At 28.4% G+C, this 18,283-nt stretch overlaps 1 protein-coding gene and 1 pseudogene across 4 annotated transcripts in view; both read left to right on the top strand.

Annotated features, from left to right (window-relative positions):
* Nucleotides 1-18,283, top strand: part of LOC149877356 (uncharacterized) — a 243,389-nt gene that overhangs the window by 210,982 nt on the left and 14,124 nt on the right. The gene's annotated exons all lie outside the window — the stretch shown is intronic.
* LOC149877359 (uncharacterized) lies at nucleotides 4,353-8,386 on the top strand (annotated as a pseudogene).

Below are 18,283 nucleotides of genomic sequence, written 5' to 3'. Positions count from 1 at the left end.
TGTTGTCTAGCCTTTTTTAATTATTCTCAAAACACATAATAATGTCTGTTGATGTTTAGCGTAATGTGTATGAGAGTATGCAACCTTGATCTTTAAATCTAGGGTGTTTTCATGTCCTAAATTTGAAGTAATTGAATAACTAATATTGAACATAGAAACAAATATACTTTTATGTAGTTATACGTTTAGTAAAAAGATAAATATATAGTTAACTTTAAATTGGTTTTCTAATTTTGCCTTTCATATTTTAATTTGGTTTGTTATCTTCACTGGATTTTAGGATCAAGGATGTAAATATTCTATTGTTATGTGTTATTGTTGTGATGTTTTGTGTTGGTATTCATTTTTAACAATAGACACCTTCATGTTGGTGACTATTGTAAAAAATGAATAATAGGTTGTTTCATTATTGGAACTTACTGCTTTTATTTATTTACTGAAAGCCAAGACAACATTATGCTAAAAATGCAATTTATATCTTAAATTGGTTTTTTTTATATATATATATATATAGTATTGTTAATCCTTTTGTACTTCGAAACAGATTTTATTGTTACATTTTCGATAAATGTTTATATTAACTGCCATGTCAAAATGGGTTACTATAAATAGGTAAATCGATTTTCAGTTTTTATGTGGTGTTTTATTTTTGGTTTTTTTTTTTGTTGTTGTAATTATGGTATCATAACTCCATTTCTTTTTTTCTTTAGGATTTACGATTGACGCATTTATACGATTTATAAAAAGAAACCTGATTACCTTTTATTGTAAATTTTGGTCAGTTAAAATGATATAAATGTATGCAATTAGTTCAATTTTTTTCAATTTTCTCTATTTTAAGCCTAATAATTTGCTGTATGTAATTTAGGGAATCTTTTTAAATGGGTGGTGAATATTGAAGTTTAGTGCATTTTTCAAATATCGAGTTACTTAAATTTTATAAGGTTTTTAACTAATTAATTAGCTTAGTTTGCATTTGCAACACTTTTGAGGAAAGAAAAAATTCTTATATATGTTAAATTCTTATAAATATTAAAAAGAAAAAATGCTTATACACGTAAATCATTGTTTTACATTTCATTATTCTGGTAAAAGGTCTTCATCAAAAACTTGACTACTCTTAATAAAAATAACTATTCTCCTGACCACCATTAAGGCAAAAACGGGGAAGGGAGGTCCTTTATTAGTGTCAAAATATTTAAGAGAATTAAATTTCGAGTAACAAAAGGAATTTTTAGTAAATGGAAGTAAATTACCGTTTACTTAAAGCTAATGAAACAAAGAGGAAATATATATAAAAATGGTCAGATTAGTGCCATATATAGTAATGGTAAGTTATTTTTACTAAATTTATTTGGATGTGTGCATTTTACGTTTTAAAGACAATTTCCTGTTTTAAAGAAACATGTATCAAGGGGATACCAAAAAATTAATAAATCATGTATAATTTACGTTCGCTTAATATTAATCTTGTTAAAGTTCATGTTATAAAAAATATAACAAGAATATAGCCTTACTTTTTCGTCAATTTAAAGCATGATAAAGTGTTATTATTTTGTGTTAGTAACTAAAAACATTGTGTTGAACATAGTATTGAGGAAAATGGTTCTGCCTTACACTGATATGATCTATGTCAGTTGTAAATTACTCAATGTTAAATAATTGGTAAATTATTTTACCTCCGCATACTTTTTATTTTAATTTTACAGATGGTTCAATATTTTCAATTTGAATGCGTTTTTCTGAAAGGGTATCAGTTAAGGTTTCGCAGCTTTAAATAGTGGAAAACAGCCACTATAAATTAAGTGACAGACCGACCATAACCCGTATTACGGGTTGCTTTTTGCTAGTATATATATATATATATATATATATATATATATATATATATATATATATATATATAAATATATATATATATATATAAATATATATATATATATATATGTATATATATATATATATCATATATGTAATGATTTATATTGATCTATAATATTTATAATATCGTATCTATAATATTTAAGAAAATTTAAAATTAGGCAACCTTATGTTTTATTTTTTCACAATTTCATGTTGTAATAGAGTTATGACTATATTAATGTGTAATGTGTCTATGACTATATTAATGTATATATATTTTTCTGCTATATATATTTTTTCTGTATATGTATTTTTTCTAAAGATTAGTTGTGAACTGAAAGTTGTTTTATTTGTATATTGTTTAATGATAACAGATAGATTATTGCCTAAAGTCGTTGCGTAAAATTTTTACGCTAAAAAAAAATGTTAAAAAAAAAAACTAAAATAAAAAAACGCATTTTTTTGTCTAAAAAAATGTCAAATTAGGTAGTATAAAAATGCAATTTTCTTGACAACCAGAAGTGCTACAAAGTTGGTTAAACCCATTTTAAAACAAGATTAACATTTTGAATGCAATAAAATTAAAATTAACATTTTAGCTTAATTATATTACGAGATCATAAAATGGACTGAAGTGCCTAGTTTTATATCAAAGCATAATTGGAATTTAGCAGTAAATCCTATAATAATCAGTCTTAATCATGATAATTTAATAGTGAACACTGCAATTGGTGTTTGCCTATCTACTTGATATCAAGCTTTCTTTCGCCAAATAAATAATACTTTTTTTCAAATGATTATATGCATTTATAATTTCAGGCGACGGAGAAGAATCAAAAATTCTTTTACCGAATGATCAGGCTTTTCCTGATCTCCTATAATGATCCTGATTTCCTGTAATAAACAGAGCTGGTTTCCATCAGCATTAAACTTAATATTTTAAAATGTTATGATGAAATGAAATTAGTTGAAGATTTCGAATAAAGGTTGAATGTAAAAACATGAGAATGTAGACAAATACATGAATAATTATCATCGCACCCCCGGACTCTGCTTTTAAATGTGAGACTTGTGTGAACTGGCTAGTTAGTCTTTTTATATGTTATAAAAATTTTATGACCTAAACTTCAAAATTTATTTTATTAAGAAAAAAAGAACATCAGTGCGAGAATAGTTATTCGGACGATGTTGATGTGTCCTTAATTTTTCTAAATCTTCCACGGTGTTTTCATGTCCTGCTGCAACGTCTTTTTTTTTTTTTTTTTTTTTTTTTTCAGTTTTACATTTAATTAGTCATAATGCAATAAAGTCCGTGGTATATGCTCTCGTAATACAACAAAATCCATGACATATGTTCTTGTAATACATCAAAATCCGAGATATATGCTTTCGTGATGCTATAAAATCCGTGATATATAGATTAATTTAACCCTAATTGTAAACCCTAATTCTTATTTATAAGTTTTGATATTTTAATAACGATTATTAATAACTGAAATTTTAATGCGAAAACTTTTTTAAAATAGGCAGTTCAGTTTACGTAGTTAAAAAATATACTGTATTTAAAATTTTCTTTTTTTAGCAAAATAACATGACTATTATTTTTATGTAAAAAAAGGTTGATGTCGCAAATATAATAAAATAAGAAAAAACATTTAGTATTTTTTATTAAAATAATATCATAAAGTTACATAGTTATATGGACTTAACTAGTTCAACTAAATAATAACAACTAACTTAAAATATTTTATTTCTTAAATTTTTTACAATTTAAAAACAGAACACAATTTTTACAGTTAATAGATACACATAATATAAGAACACTGCTTCAAGATGTTTGTTATTAGTATGAAAAGCTAGTTGTTTCCTAGTTAATCTCCATACTCTATTTCAGTATGCCATAATTTAAAACATGGTGATGCGCAAAGGCCTGGTTTGCCTGGACATAAAGGGCAAATGGTCTTGACATCTCTTCGAACACCTTTTCTAGAACATACACGGCATCTTGCCTGTGGTTTTTTCCAAGTTGCAGTAGGAACTAAGGTGTCAGGAAAATGTCTCTCTTTAAGTCTTGATGGAGCATCCCCGTTTTCTCTTTCTTTTATAAAATCAACTGAATTGTTACCATCAAATACCAAAGATGCAGCAACATCATGTTGGAACTTTAAGAGTTTAGTGTTGGGATAGTTTTTCTTGTATAAGATGTAACTATTTAACAAGGCAATATGCAGCAAATGAAATGTTAATTTTTTATACCATTTCATACTTTTTTTGGCAATTGAATAAGGTTTTAACATTTGATAGTGTTTGTCAACTGAACCCATATTATAGTTGTACTCTACAATACATCTTGGTTTTGTGTTTACTAAGAAAGGAGGTCTTCCTCTACGTCTTTTTATGTGGGCCTAAGCGAAATGCAGCAGTTTCATTAGTCAGAACATTTGCATTTTTTACAACTAGTGGAATGCGATTTGATTGAATTGCTCCACATGCTGTTGTTCCATAGTGGTGCAGAAAGTGGAAAAGCCTACATGAAGAGTACCAATTATCCATCCAAATAGTATAACCTTTATTCAGAAGTGGCAACATCATCTATACAACAATTTTTTCAGTATTATTGAAGCTTTTACATTCTTCTGGTAGTTGAATATCAATAGCATTAGTTGGAGTTTGTTTTCCGGTATAAACTCTGAAACGGTACATGTATCCAGAGTCTTCACATAGGCAAAACAGTTTTATTCCAAATCTGACTCTTTTAAGAGGAAGATATTGTTTGAAGAGTAGTCTACCTTTCCATAGTAACAATGACTCATCTACTGCAATACATTGATTTGGAGTATAAACACTTTGGAATTTTTCAAAAAGTTCCTGTATAACTGGTCGTAACTTGTATAATCTCGATTTGGATCATTAGGGTTAGGTAAATTTCGGTTATCACTTATATGAAAAAACTTCAATAGTAAATTAAAAAGATTACGAGACATAACTGCATTAAACACAGGTGTTTGAAATATTTTATCAGTTGACTAATAAAAATGTGTAGCAGGTTTATGAACTAAACCCATAGTCAAGATCAAACCTAGAAACTTTTTCATTTCAGAAAGAGTTGTTGGGTTCCAAAAACGAACATAGGAATGTTTTGGTATATTTCTGCGCGTTTCAATAAATTGTTGAGCAAAAAGATTAGTTTGAACAACCAAATGATGTAATAAATCATCAGTAACAAATAATTGGTAATTTGTTATTGGTCTAGAGTCAGAAATCTCAACATTAAAACCAGGTTGACCTAGGAACTGATGTAGTGTTGGTAATTCACCATTTGCAGGCTTTCATGTACTGTTTAAAAAGTTGGGACAAGTCCAAAGGTTGCTGAGTTGATTTTCATTTACTATATGATAATCTAAAGGACTTTCAACTTCCATTTCTTTGATATTCTCGTTGTCTACATCTAAAATAGCACGATCTTCATCAAAATTGATAATATTTATTTCAATGTGTTCAACATTAGTATAATCTTCATTAAAATTGCTAATATTTGATTCAATCTCATCGTGAGAACCATCACTAATATCTTCTCCACTGTCTTCGTCATCATCGTCACAATCCAAACTACTAAAGTAATTTATTACCTCTTGCAAAGAATAAACTTTTTTATTGAACGACATTTTTGAAAACGTAAGTAATACAAATCCAATATCATAAGAAAGTCTATGTAAAGCTGCCGGAATATTCCGGCATGGTATTATTTTTATTTTCAAGCGCCGGAAATAGTCGGCACAATTTATTTAGCGGTAGTTAAAGGGTTAAATAAAAACTTGGTATCTGATAGAAGATCTAATGATCTTGTCGCCAGAACCATAAAAAGTTATAATAGAATATAACTTAAGCCATTAATAGATATAGACAAATAAAAATGACAAAATACAAAAAACAAAAGAGCGCGTTTATACAAATTTCTTAATTTTAAAAGTATTTCAACATATTGTCATTAAAGGGAATGAATTTTTTTAATTTCTTTTTAAAGACTGGGAAGGTAATTGATAAATCAAAATTAGGCAAAACAATTTTGTTCCAGAGATTGGGTGCACGATAAGCTATACAGAACTGATTGAATTTTGTTCGACAAAAGGGTTCAAAGAGTGAGTTATCATTTCGTAGTGTATACTTATTTTTTGTTTTTAAGGTAATAAAATCTTTAAAAACGTGTAAGGACGGATTGATTTTACATTGAAACATAAAGCATAATATTTTATATACATTCACTTCATAAATGTTAAGTACTTTTATATTTTTGAATAAAAACATTGAATGTGTAAGTCGATTTTCAAAACAAACTAAGCGTATTGCGTGTTTGTTTTGAAATTTATGATGAAACGTTTCATCATTTTAATAGTGATTTAAAATTGATTAACTGCTTTATCATACAAGTTACAAAAAAAAGATAAGAAACCCAGATGGTTATAAAAGGAAAAAGATTAAGAAATCTAGGCTTACTGGTGTGGCATATGAAAACCAAAGGGGACAAAAAGTTGATGCAAAGTCTTTCGGAGACCCATGCAGGTAAGAGATAATACACAACAATTCTTAATTTCATGGCAGGTCTATGCCATATTGTATTTTAAATTTATTTTGTCTAAAGTTTGGTCAGATTTAGGCTCTGTAATTTATAGTTGGCCTATAGACCTAGAATGTTGATTACTTATTGAGGTTGTAAATATTTGTAGGCCAAACACAATAGAATGACATTTTTAGGGTAGTCTGCAATTACTTATCGTATTTTAACTTAAACTTTGTTTCCTAGACTAGGCTACCTATAATTTTTTTTATAAAGTAAAATTACATCATAATATTTTTTTCAATTGTTTAAGAAAGTGTTTTGAATCTATTGGCAAAGACAACCTCGATGATGTACTTATAAACTTCTACAGCCAGTTCAATACAAAAGATGAGCAGGATTTATTTTTACAATGCTTAATTGACGTTTTGGATATTGAAAGGAAGAGGCCTGGTTCAAGAGATAGCAAAGGAAATAGCCGTGATGCCAATGAAGATACTGTACGAAAAAGAAAAGGTAACAGCGGAAACAAAAAGGAATTTAAGTATCATGTTTTGATCAGAGATGAACGAGTACACCAAAGGGGACATTGTGGAACTTTTATCAATATTTTCTTTGTCAGAAAAGAGGATTTGAAGAGTTAGGGGTTTAAAAATGGATGGAAAAGCAGTTAAAGATTTGAAACGAGTACATACGAGTTACATTACCAGTCATGATATACTAGCTAAGGTATTCGCTCACATAGACTCCTTTCCGAAAAAACCGATCTACTATGGCGGAAAGGAAAGGTATTTTTTGACTGAAGCTTTGAACGTGAAATTAATGTATGAACTATTCATGAAAAAAAAATTATAACTACTACAATGAGCATTTTCATTTACGTTTCGGGCAACATCAAGTAGACACATGTTTCGTATGTGAAGAGCTAAAGCTAAAGATGAAATCACCTCACCTTAATTAAGTTGCTAAGCAAGCAGCAGTAACTGACTTGGCAGTATATAACAGACGCGCAAAGAAATTTCACCAAGCCATAAAACATGAGGTACAGGACGCTAGGGAAGAAAAATACTTAAATGTTTTGTCCCTAGCCGTAGATTATATGCAAAACATTTCACTGCCCAAAATACCTGTGCAAGAGTTACTTTACCTAAGGCAGTTAACGGTTAGTGTATTTTCTATTCATCATGTGAAGAGAAACGTTGCAACACTCCACCTTTATCACAAGGGGCAGGCTAGAAAGTCTCCAAATGAAACTTTCTCCTTTCTTTTGCACTACCTGTCTACCTGTTCTCAAGAGTATGATGAACGCAACTTTTATGGCAATAACTGTGGGGGGCGAAATAAAAACCATTGCTTTTTAAAACTTTTTATGGCGCTTATTGACAATATGTGGATTAAAAAGGTAAAATAATTTTTCCCAATCAGAGGGCACAGCTTTTTGCCTAGTGACCGTGACTTTTCGATTATAAAAAGAGAGTTAAAAAGGCATGACAGAGTGTACAGCATTCATGAAATAAAAAAGTTATATTAAAATGTGGTAATCAAAGTAAGTTTTTAGTGGTTGATGTAGAGAGTTCATCTCTAGTTTGCGATGTTAAAAGTTGGTGGCCAGTTCACTATAAAAAAAACATTACCTCAATCGAAACAATAGGTAAACCCAGAAGCCAACAAACTCAGTTTGCAATAAGCAAATTTCACCATTTTCAATACGATTGTAACAACATAGGTCAATGTAAAGCCAGTGAAATTATCAATGGCATTGATGGCATTGTCAAACATATTTTTATGATGAGAAAAAATACTCAAAGCAAAGTGAACCTGCCAGAACAGCTTCTTTACCCAAATGGAAAGGTTCCAACAAAATCTGCTAAATTGAATGACTTAAGAAAGTGTAATAAGTATATCCCACATGACCATATTGACTTTTATAATGAACTACTGCAATGGTCTACAGCAGAAAGCAAGTAGGTTCTTTAAAAATAATTATAAAAAAATATGTTTGCTTTTAAAATGAAAAACGTTATCCCCTTCAAAAAAAAAGTTGTTAAACCATTAACAAAAATTTACTGAGTAAGTAGTGCTGCTTTTTTTAGTTTCCCAAAGTTTACATTGTTGGACTTCCGCCCTTTTAACATTCACCGATTCAAATAAACTATGCGGCGTTTTCTTGAGAGATAAAAAAAAAACTACCATTTATAAGTACAGCATTGTCCAAACTGCTTTGGTACCAAACGTAACAACATCATTTCAAGTACCTATAAGCTTAAAGGAAAAAAATGATCTAGTGATGTAGGGTGCAGTTTTTGATAAAATATACAGCTTAGACTTCATGGCAATACATTAGTTTTCTGGTGGAGATATCATAATCTTCGTAGACCTATCGCTGTTACTCTGGAAACTACTCTTAAACAAGCAACCTGCTGAATGTCATTGTAGATTTAAAATCAGCAAGAAGGACGCAACTTACAAATATAAACATAATATTTTAGTGTTGATGGATGATTGATTCAAAAAAATGTCATTTAGAATTTTATCAACTTGAAGATGATTTTCTTCAAGTTGATAAAATTCTAAATGACATTTTATTGACTGAATCCTTGTAATGAGTTTTCAACATTTTATGCATTTTTCGATTAATTAAATTCAAATATCCTTCTTCCTCATCTATCATCATATTGCTCATCTATCATCATCTTTTTCCTCATTTTTGTTTGTTGCTGTTAAGATATAAGACCCCTCAAAAATTTTTAAATTAAAATAACTCTTTTAACAAAAAACCAACTATATTCTGAGAAAGAACTAGGTAATAACATTTAAAAAAAATAAAAAATAGTTTTATTAGTTATCATGGTTACCAATTAAAACAGTCAACATTCAAAAGTTCTTGTGCAACCCCCGGTCATACTATCTCAGTAACTGAAAGCATTTAGGGTATGAAATTTTGGCAAAAGGTTAATAACATGTTGGTCTACAAACTGAACTAAAACTATTTTAAAAAAATAAACATTTGAGTTACACTGAAACTTTTAAAATGGTGCATTAAAGAAAACAAAATTTTTTAAGATCAAGCTAGTATAAATAAAGAAGTTTTTAAAATATTGCAAAACTTTTAGTTCCAAATGTAAAACTAGATGCAATAAACATTTGCTGAAAGTTTCATGCAAATTGAACATACCGTTAATGAAATAGGATGGCCGGGAGGTCAAAAATTTACATATTGAGAAAAACGCATTTAAATATAACATTCATAATTGTACCAAAAATTTTCAATGAAAGTGCCAGTTTAAAAACAGTTACTTATAAGAACATGAACCAGGATCATATAGTCTACTTTCTTGGTCATTATCTGCATCTTTTTTTTTTTTGTGCATCCACGAACTACTTTTCGTTGCTTTTTTGATGTTGTCCGATTTTGATACTCTGCAAAAATTAGACGCTTTTTGTTCATGATTGAACAACCTTGAAGAGTATATATTCCTGGAATCATATTCAACTTTTCAAATAAAAGAACACTAGGTTTTAAATGGCTAACAACTGAGAGTGGAAGGCCTGTGCCTGGTTTGTAGGTAGAGGTTTTATTAGCTTTGTCCTGTTTATAACGACACCAGCTATTGATACCATCAGGGCAATGATTATGCCAATTATTTTCAGCTGATGAAGATACATGAAACAATGTTGCAAGTATGGCCTTTTTCATACCTTCTAAACCATTAACATTTTGCCTATCAGCAATTCCGTAGTAATTTTGTAGACGGTTAATTGTAGCATTTGTTAATTTTCCTTCCCCACTGTAATACCAGGATAAGTATCCTTAACGACACTGTAATACCAGGATAAGTATCCTTAACGTAAGAAAAGCTTTTACAATCACTATCCCCATAATACTCTACATATCTTAGTCTATTTTGTGAGATCGAACGACTAAACATTCTTTGTGCACCAATCACTTCCATACTAGGAGCAGAGTTACGATAATTTAATTTACATACATGTGATGATTTCCATGTTTCAAATGCAGTAGGATGACTTTCTTTTAGTTTAAATTTTAGGCTACATGCTTTGCATGATCGACTCATTGGTTCGCAATCAAGAATTTTACCTGTTTTCATTGATATCGCTGTAACAACTCCATTTAATAAAGAGAATCCACGTCGTTGCCAACTACCATCAACTGATACTGCAGTATCAACAATATTTAAAGAAGACTGAGAGATATCTTTGGCAGCATCAACCATTGTTTCTTTTGCAACAACTTTGGCACATTCAGAGACAGTTTTAATTGTTTTGTTGTAATTGTTTTCAGCCGAAACATTGTTCATTGTTACCAATTGTTTTATAAAATATTTTCTTTTTGTAAGCAAAAAAAAAGGCATTGAAAACTCTTAAATTGTGAATTTCTTAAAAAAAAAATCAATGCTTTTTGTTTCACACTTTTGGCTGCATTTCAATCTAGGACTGGAAACGGGAAGCGAAGTCGTTACTTGAATTTATTGTGTTGAAAGATGATGCTGCTCCATTTAGAGAGCCAGTCGACACAGAGCTATTTCCAGTGAGTTTTCCATGCAAAAATACTTCTTTTTATAAACAGTTTATAAGCCATTTCTATTTTTAGATTGCATTTACAAGCTCCAATATTACATTGTTCATAATATTTCTTGGTTTAGGGATGTTCATTAAAGATGTAAATTTTTCTAATCCTGAAAAACCTTGACCACATGCACGCATTGAATAAATTATTCTATTATTTACATCAAAAGTTTTTCTTCCAGAGCATGTCTTTAAAGTATAGAATTCAATTTTTTCATAACAGTTAGAGCACCAAATGTATAACATTGAGCTCAATCTCTTTTTCTTAGAAAAACGTTCTGAAAGATTTAAACCAGATTGCAGACATTTTTTGCAACATAATTGATAAATCACACTAAATAAAAATTCCATGTCAACAATAGGTTAAAGCATAGAAATAAGTAATCACTAAAACTCTATCCTTATATTTTTGAAAGTCACTGTATAACTACAGAAATTTGTAGATAAGCATTTTGGGTATCATCATTCACACATCTTTGGACAATAATCTGTTAGCTCATAATCAGTCTTTATTCAATCTGTTAATTTTAGCAATATTTTTTCGGTAGCAGCATAGCTTTCAGTTGATTTACCTCCTGTTTACAATAATATACCAACAGAACTGTTTTCATTTAGCTGTGGTGTCTCAATTTTTTCAATTTTTTTTTGAAGATACAGATAAGTTCAACAAAGTGCTAGAAGAAAGATTGTCTTTTTTAGTACTAATAAAGGAAGCTACTGGCAAAGTTGAATCATTTAGCAAATTTCTGGTATATCTATTTCCATGAAATCTTCTTGATTTTTTACTTTTTGTACTTTGTTTTACTCCACATGACTTACCCATTGTTTAGAAAGTTTATTAGATAAAAAGAAATATAATGAAAAAGCTCGCAATTCTCTTTAAAAACTCGTTGCTATGCGTGTTGCTATGCAGACCAAATTTACCCAGTCAAAGGAAACATTGGATATCTCAAGAACTAAATCAAATCTTTAAAAGTGGTTTTGAAATTTGTGTTCAGCGATAAATTTCGTGCCAAAATTATATAAAAAAACAATTTTTTTTTTTAAGATTTTTGAGGGGTCTTATACCTTAAACATTTTACAATGCTCTATTTTGCATCTTATTGGATTTCAAAAACATCAGTTATTAATATTTCAACATGACAATAGACTATAAAAGCTTCAATCTTTTTCGCGTTATCGTTTGAACAATTTGCCTTTTTTTTTTTTTTTTCGAATTCAGTGATGATAGATGCTTGATTTCTAAAATATCGCCATAAATACTTCACAATAAACTTCTAAAAATGTTTCTTCATTTTATTCTAACAAATTGCTCTGATATTTTTGGAATTTAGTAATGACAAATGGTTAATTCCTAATTAATTTGTTTGAATTTTATAATAGATGAATTTTTAACATGATAAATTACTATGTATTTTTAGCATGATAACTTACTAGCACTTCATTTTCTCATTTCTTTCAAACAAATTGCCAGTGTTTGAAAGAATACGTTCCAAAAGGAACGGATTGCTAGAACGAGTTCTTGTTTTGAGGAACAAAGCTTGGAACTGGTTCTTTTTCAAATAACGGATCCAGGAAAGAGAATTAACTCTTTTTTTGGAGGAACTAGAACGAAAAGTAATACTTCGCTGAAAATTTTTAACTTTGCTTTTTGATAAAGTTGTTTTTGATAGTTCAAAAACAAAATGCTGTTACTTTTTATCTATTTTATATTAAATTGACTTAAGTTTGTTATTTATTAAGTATGTTTATTAACTAATGTCCTTAACTTAACTAAAGTCATAAGTCTATGCAGCAAAAGTATTTATTATACTTAACACTATGTAATGTTTTCTTTTTCTCTTAGATGATTGTTTGCCTTGGAATGGGTTCGGATCATTTTTTGTATTTAATGGAATAAAAGGGATTGGTATAGATGCAAATTGTGTTTTGTGTGGCTCTTTAGGAAAAGAGGAGTGGCTATTTTCGACAGGGTCTAATGTGATGACTGAAAAAAGACATATATTGGGTGACTCTCTATTTGAAAAATTAGTGATATTGAATAAAATAAAATAAAGTTGGTGTTTAAAATTTTCTTTGTCTTCATACTTTTTACTTATTTCCTAAATTTTTTATTTTCCAATAACAACTTTGTGATGTTTTTGTAAAATAAAAATTTAGACTTTACTTCCAAGCTGAAATTAATATATCAATTTTATGTGTATAAAGTATATGCAGAGGCAAACTAGGCCGGGAGGACACGAGAATGTTAAAAAAACTTTCTAAAAGTAATAATTAAATAAAATACGTTAAAAAAAACCTCGCTCTCATAAAGAAACAATACATTTGCTCTCATATTATCATAAATGTGGTATCATCAATACCATTTATATGTAGAAATAAGTTTAAAAAAGGGAACGAAGTAGGAATGAGGTCTAATTTTTGAGAAACGTGTAACGAGTTCCATTTTTGAACAAAGAATGAGGAACTGGAACGCATTCTTATTTTATAAAACGAGGAACGAAACGAGATCCTTTTAAAAAGGAACTTTCCAAACATTGCAGATTGCTATGTGACTTTTTGTATTCATTGTTAATGTATTATTGATTCCTAAAACTATCACTTTGCATTTTAACAATTTGATGATAAAGTTCTAAAGCTTCCTAATATTTTTCTGATTCCCTTAAAGAGCTTGTAACATTTGTATTCACTCTTCAGTTTGTAGTTTATTATGTTGGTATATCGCAAAGTTTTAACCGTTTTTGGAATAATAATTTTTCTTACTCCTAATAAACTTTATTAATTAATGCAATTGCGACTATTATTCATGGTTTCTTGCCAGCGTGAGGGCAATTTATATGTGCTATTTTCAAAAAATGCTTGTCTTTCGATGAAAAAATTAAACTTCAATTTTAATTTTCTATATACTAATATTTTAAAGTTCTGTACCTAAAAGTGCTATAAACTTCATAATGTAGGGGAAAACCTCAATGAATGGGACAGTTTTTGCAAAATGCTTTTTAAACGTAGATAAAATTGTTTAATATATATATATTTAAATATGTTTGATAACCACCGACTCTTGCTCAATGATATAGTAAAACAAAAAAATTGGATTTGCATTTGGCTATTGGTAAAAAGAGAGTTTTATTAGAGCATGACATTTGTCTTATTCATTAAGTATGTCTCATTGAATTGGACAAACTTAAAAGAATTAAAAATAAACGTAATTAATTCAATCATTTTTCAAATTAGTTTAGTAATTGTAAATGTAGTTAAATATATAGATACATACATAAAGACCACACAAAAAATATTTTTAACTTTAAACATTTTAACTCTAATTAAATTTCAATCAAAGTAGAACTTTCTCGTTTTAGAATATTATATTTAGTTATTTTTATTTAAGTAAAATATTGCAGTATAAAAGTGTGTAAATAATACCCATTACCCATGGGGATAAAAGTAAGGGACTGCAGCATCCCTCTACTGAGCTGTAAATAATACTTTGTTAAATTCATTCAGTAGGCAGTACTTTGTCCCATTCAATATGCGCATCACTTTATCCAAAAATGATTAGTCACAACAAAAACACCATTAATTAAGCTTGAATGTTTTACTCACTGTAGTACTAGAGACTGCTATCTATTTAAGGATGGAGTTTTATTTTCCATAACTTCAAAAATTGCTGCAAAATCAGAAAAAAAAAACATTGTTAAAAATTACTTTTTTCATTCGAAAACAGAATAACATCAATTGTCATTATGGTCATAGAGCAATATGATGGATGAGTCGGTCAGTTGAGTTCTTGTTTCTATCACTCTTTGTTACAGGAATTTGAATATCCTTACATCGATGCTTGTATAAGAATCTGAGTTTGTCCCATTCAATAATCGTCCCATTCATTAAGGTTCTCCCCTAGATTTTTTAAATATCTATATTTTGAAGTGCTTATCTAAACTTCATAATGTTTTCCAAACAGACTGCTATATAAACTAACTTTGATAACACAATCACAAATAAATCATATATAAATCAAAGTATTTCATTCCAACGGTTTAATATAATATTATATCTAGTTAATGTTAATGGATGATTGATTCCTAAATAATCCGTTATTAACTTTTCAACTTGATTAAACTTGATTTTACTTGATTATAAACATATAAAGCTTCATAATATCTCCCAATCTCATTTAAGCAGCTTGACATGTTATGTTAATGGATTATTGATTCTTAAAATATTACTTTGTATTTTAATTACTTGATAATATGTTTAAAGCTTCACTACGTTTTCCTATATTATTTAAACAGTTTGCTATGTTACACTTTATAGTTAATGTTGATGGAAGATTGTTTCCTAAATTATCTGTGCCTAGTTTTTCAATTTGATAAAAAAAATTTTTAATGTTTCATTGTATTTTCCCATATCTTTTAAACAGATTGCCATGGTTTGTTTTGTATTGACGGTTATTTGATGCTCAGTTCCATAAAATTTAGTGTTATTGTTTTGAATAGTATCAAGTATGCTTATGGATTGTTGAAAAAAGCCTTTATTTGATAACATGCGTCGGATATTTTGATAGCATTTACAGGCTAACTATGTAATTTTATGCGAGCTGATCTATAAAGGAATAACTAACTAATAATGCAATTGCCTTAGTTATCATGTGGTTATCGTTTATTTTCAAGTATTTTGAAATGTCATGATAAAATTGTTTTGAAATGTTTTGTAATGTTTTTGTAATATTTTGTTTCTGCTTCGGTGGGTGAGACTTCATCAAGAATTATGGCGGGATTTGATTGAAAAAGTTCTTAGTATTTCTGCAAAGAGATGTTGCTATTGTTTATAAAGAAATATATTTCTTTAAGTTTTTCGTCACTGTTTATTTCAATATTGCTTTTCATGAAAAGAAGAACATCTTGTTGCGAAAAAGAATTAATTAGAATTCAATGAAATTTCAAAGACCATTCTTTCGATTGCAATTACACCAAAGTATATGCGTTTGGTTTATTAGACGTATATTTTTCAAGGCTCTTCATGCTTTCATTATTCACGTTTTAAAAAATATATAAGGTTTTTTCTTTTTCAAAATAGCTGTGTATTTTTTTTACGATTACTTCAATATCAAACGCATTGCCTTGAGAACCATTTACACTAAGGCCAAGTTTGAGGCACATATTAGCCAGGGAGGTTTTTATTATATCTAACGCAGCATCTATCTACACATTTCTTTCAAAGCATTTGTTATAAACTGCTGCATACTTTCTTGCAAGTTGAGCTTTTTCCAACTCCAAACATTTCAGTTAATACTGTAAATGATTTTCCCTGATCTTTCTCTTTCCAAAGATATTTGTGAATTTGAAGCAATTCATTGTCTCACGAAAAGAATATTTCTATCGGTGGTACAACATTAAAAATTGACTAACTTGATGTTAATTGTATATAGCAAACATTTAATTACTAAAGAGTGTTTTAGCATTATATTTGTAACACTCTACAACTGACTGTTTTTATTTAAGAAAACAATTTTTATTTAAGAATTAACTAAAAAAAATCTATTTCTATTTAAGAAAACACATAAACATAAATAATTACATCAACGAGTTTATTCCGATGACAGTGTTTAGGTATAATTCATTTGCTCGCTATGAGGTATTTTCTTGGTAATGAAACTTTCCCTAAAAAGTCGACCATAGTCCACCAGCAATTTATGCATAATTATTCGAAAACTATTCAAATAGAATTATGCTAAAAATGGCGAGGTACAAATTAGTTCAGTGATAAACTATACAGGTATCGTTTCTTTAAACTCTCGTATTGTCTGTAAAGTTAATTACTATCAAAATTAATAAATCTATAAAAAATTAATAAACTTACGGCTTATTTGAAGCATTATATTCTTAGGTTAGTTTAACTTTAATTACTTTGCTAAATTTTAGAATCAAATCAAAAGGAAAACCAAGCACTTATTAGGCATATTGCTTTAAAGACTCTTACCTAAAAAGACATTTTTATCACTGTTAAAAATTCATGTGGTCTCATTCACTCACAAAAAATGATTAAAACTTTGTTGCACACTTTTAGCTCAAAGTTTTTGTAGATTTGAATATCACTGAACTTCTTAGTGCTTTTTTAAAAGAACTTAATGATTATGAACAAAGTTTTGAATGTCGTTCTTTTAGTTACACTGATACCAACTTTAAAATGGATGCCAAATTATCATTGCAAACATCCTCATAGCTTAGCCAATCATTGCATTCTCAAAAGATGTCGCTGGGAACATGATTCTGTCTAGAGTCATAATGATCAAACTTGGTGAACATTGCTAAATCAATTTTTTCAAAGACAACAAATAAATATTTTTGGTGATGACATAAAAGTGCTATAGCGTTCCTGTTAAGATTGGATGCCAACATTTTACCCTTGCATGTTCATTTTGTTTAATTCTGAAAGTATTCTGCATGTTTGTTTAATGCGCTGTCATAAAGGTTTTAGCACGCTGTCGATAAAAGTGTTTACAAGGACCTGAAGATTTATTATTATTATTATTATTATTATTATTATTATTATTATTATTATTATTATTATTATTATTATTATTATTATTATTATTATTATTATTATTATTATTATTATTATTATTATTATTATTATTATTATTATTATTATTATTATTATTATTATTATTATTATTATTATTATTATTATTATTATTATCATTATTATTATTATTATTATTATTATTACTATTATTATTACTATTTTGAGTTTGAAATAATTTCGCCTCATAGCCGACGTTAAAATATTAGAAACTTCTATTTTCCAGAAATTCAAGTATGTTTTATACTGTTCTACGAACGCTTGTTTTAACGGCTAATTTATTAATACCATAAAAGTGTCTTACTTTGCACCAAATTTTTACTTATTTGTAATTTTTATCTATAGAAATCTGCTTTAAACTTCTATTATATTGATGTAAACTTACGAATTATTTATTTAGGATGTCTAAATTCTATTTTAACTGCTAAATTTATTTTTAGAAATTAAGTAGTTCTTCAAGATAACTTTGCATAAAATTAAAAAAATTAGAATAGCTTTATGATATGTCTGGAATTGTTGCAAAGTAACCTCTTTTTTTCATACCTTCTGAAGGAAAAATAATTCAAAGGGTAGTTTAATAAAAAACAAACGATTAATTTTAGTGTTATTTTGGTTAATAAAGAATATATTATGCTATGATAAAAGAAAACTGATCCCAACCTCATTAAAAATACAAAAAATACGAAAAGGTTCCTA

This window comes from Hydra viridissima, unplaced genomic scaffold (assembly GCF_058129835.1).
Source record: "Hydra viridissima isolate aposymbiotic clone 2 unplaced genomic scaffold, HvirCarnegie_v1 scaffold_16, whole genome shotgun sequence".
NCBI classification, from domain to species: Eukaryota; Metazoa; Cnidaria; class Hydrozoa; order Anthoathecata; family Hydridae; genus Hydra; species Hydra viridissima.
This window is presented reverse-complemented; position numbering and strand designations above follow the sequence as displayed.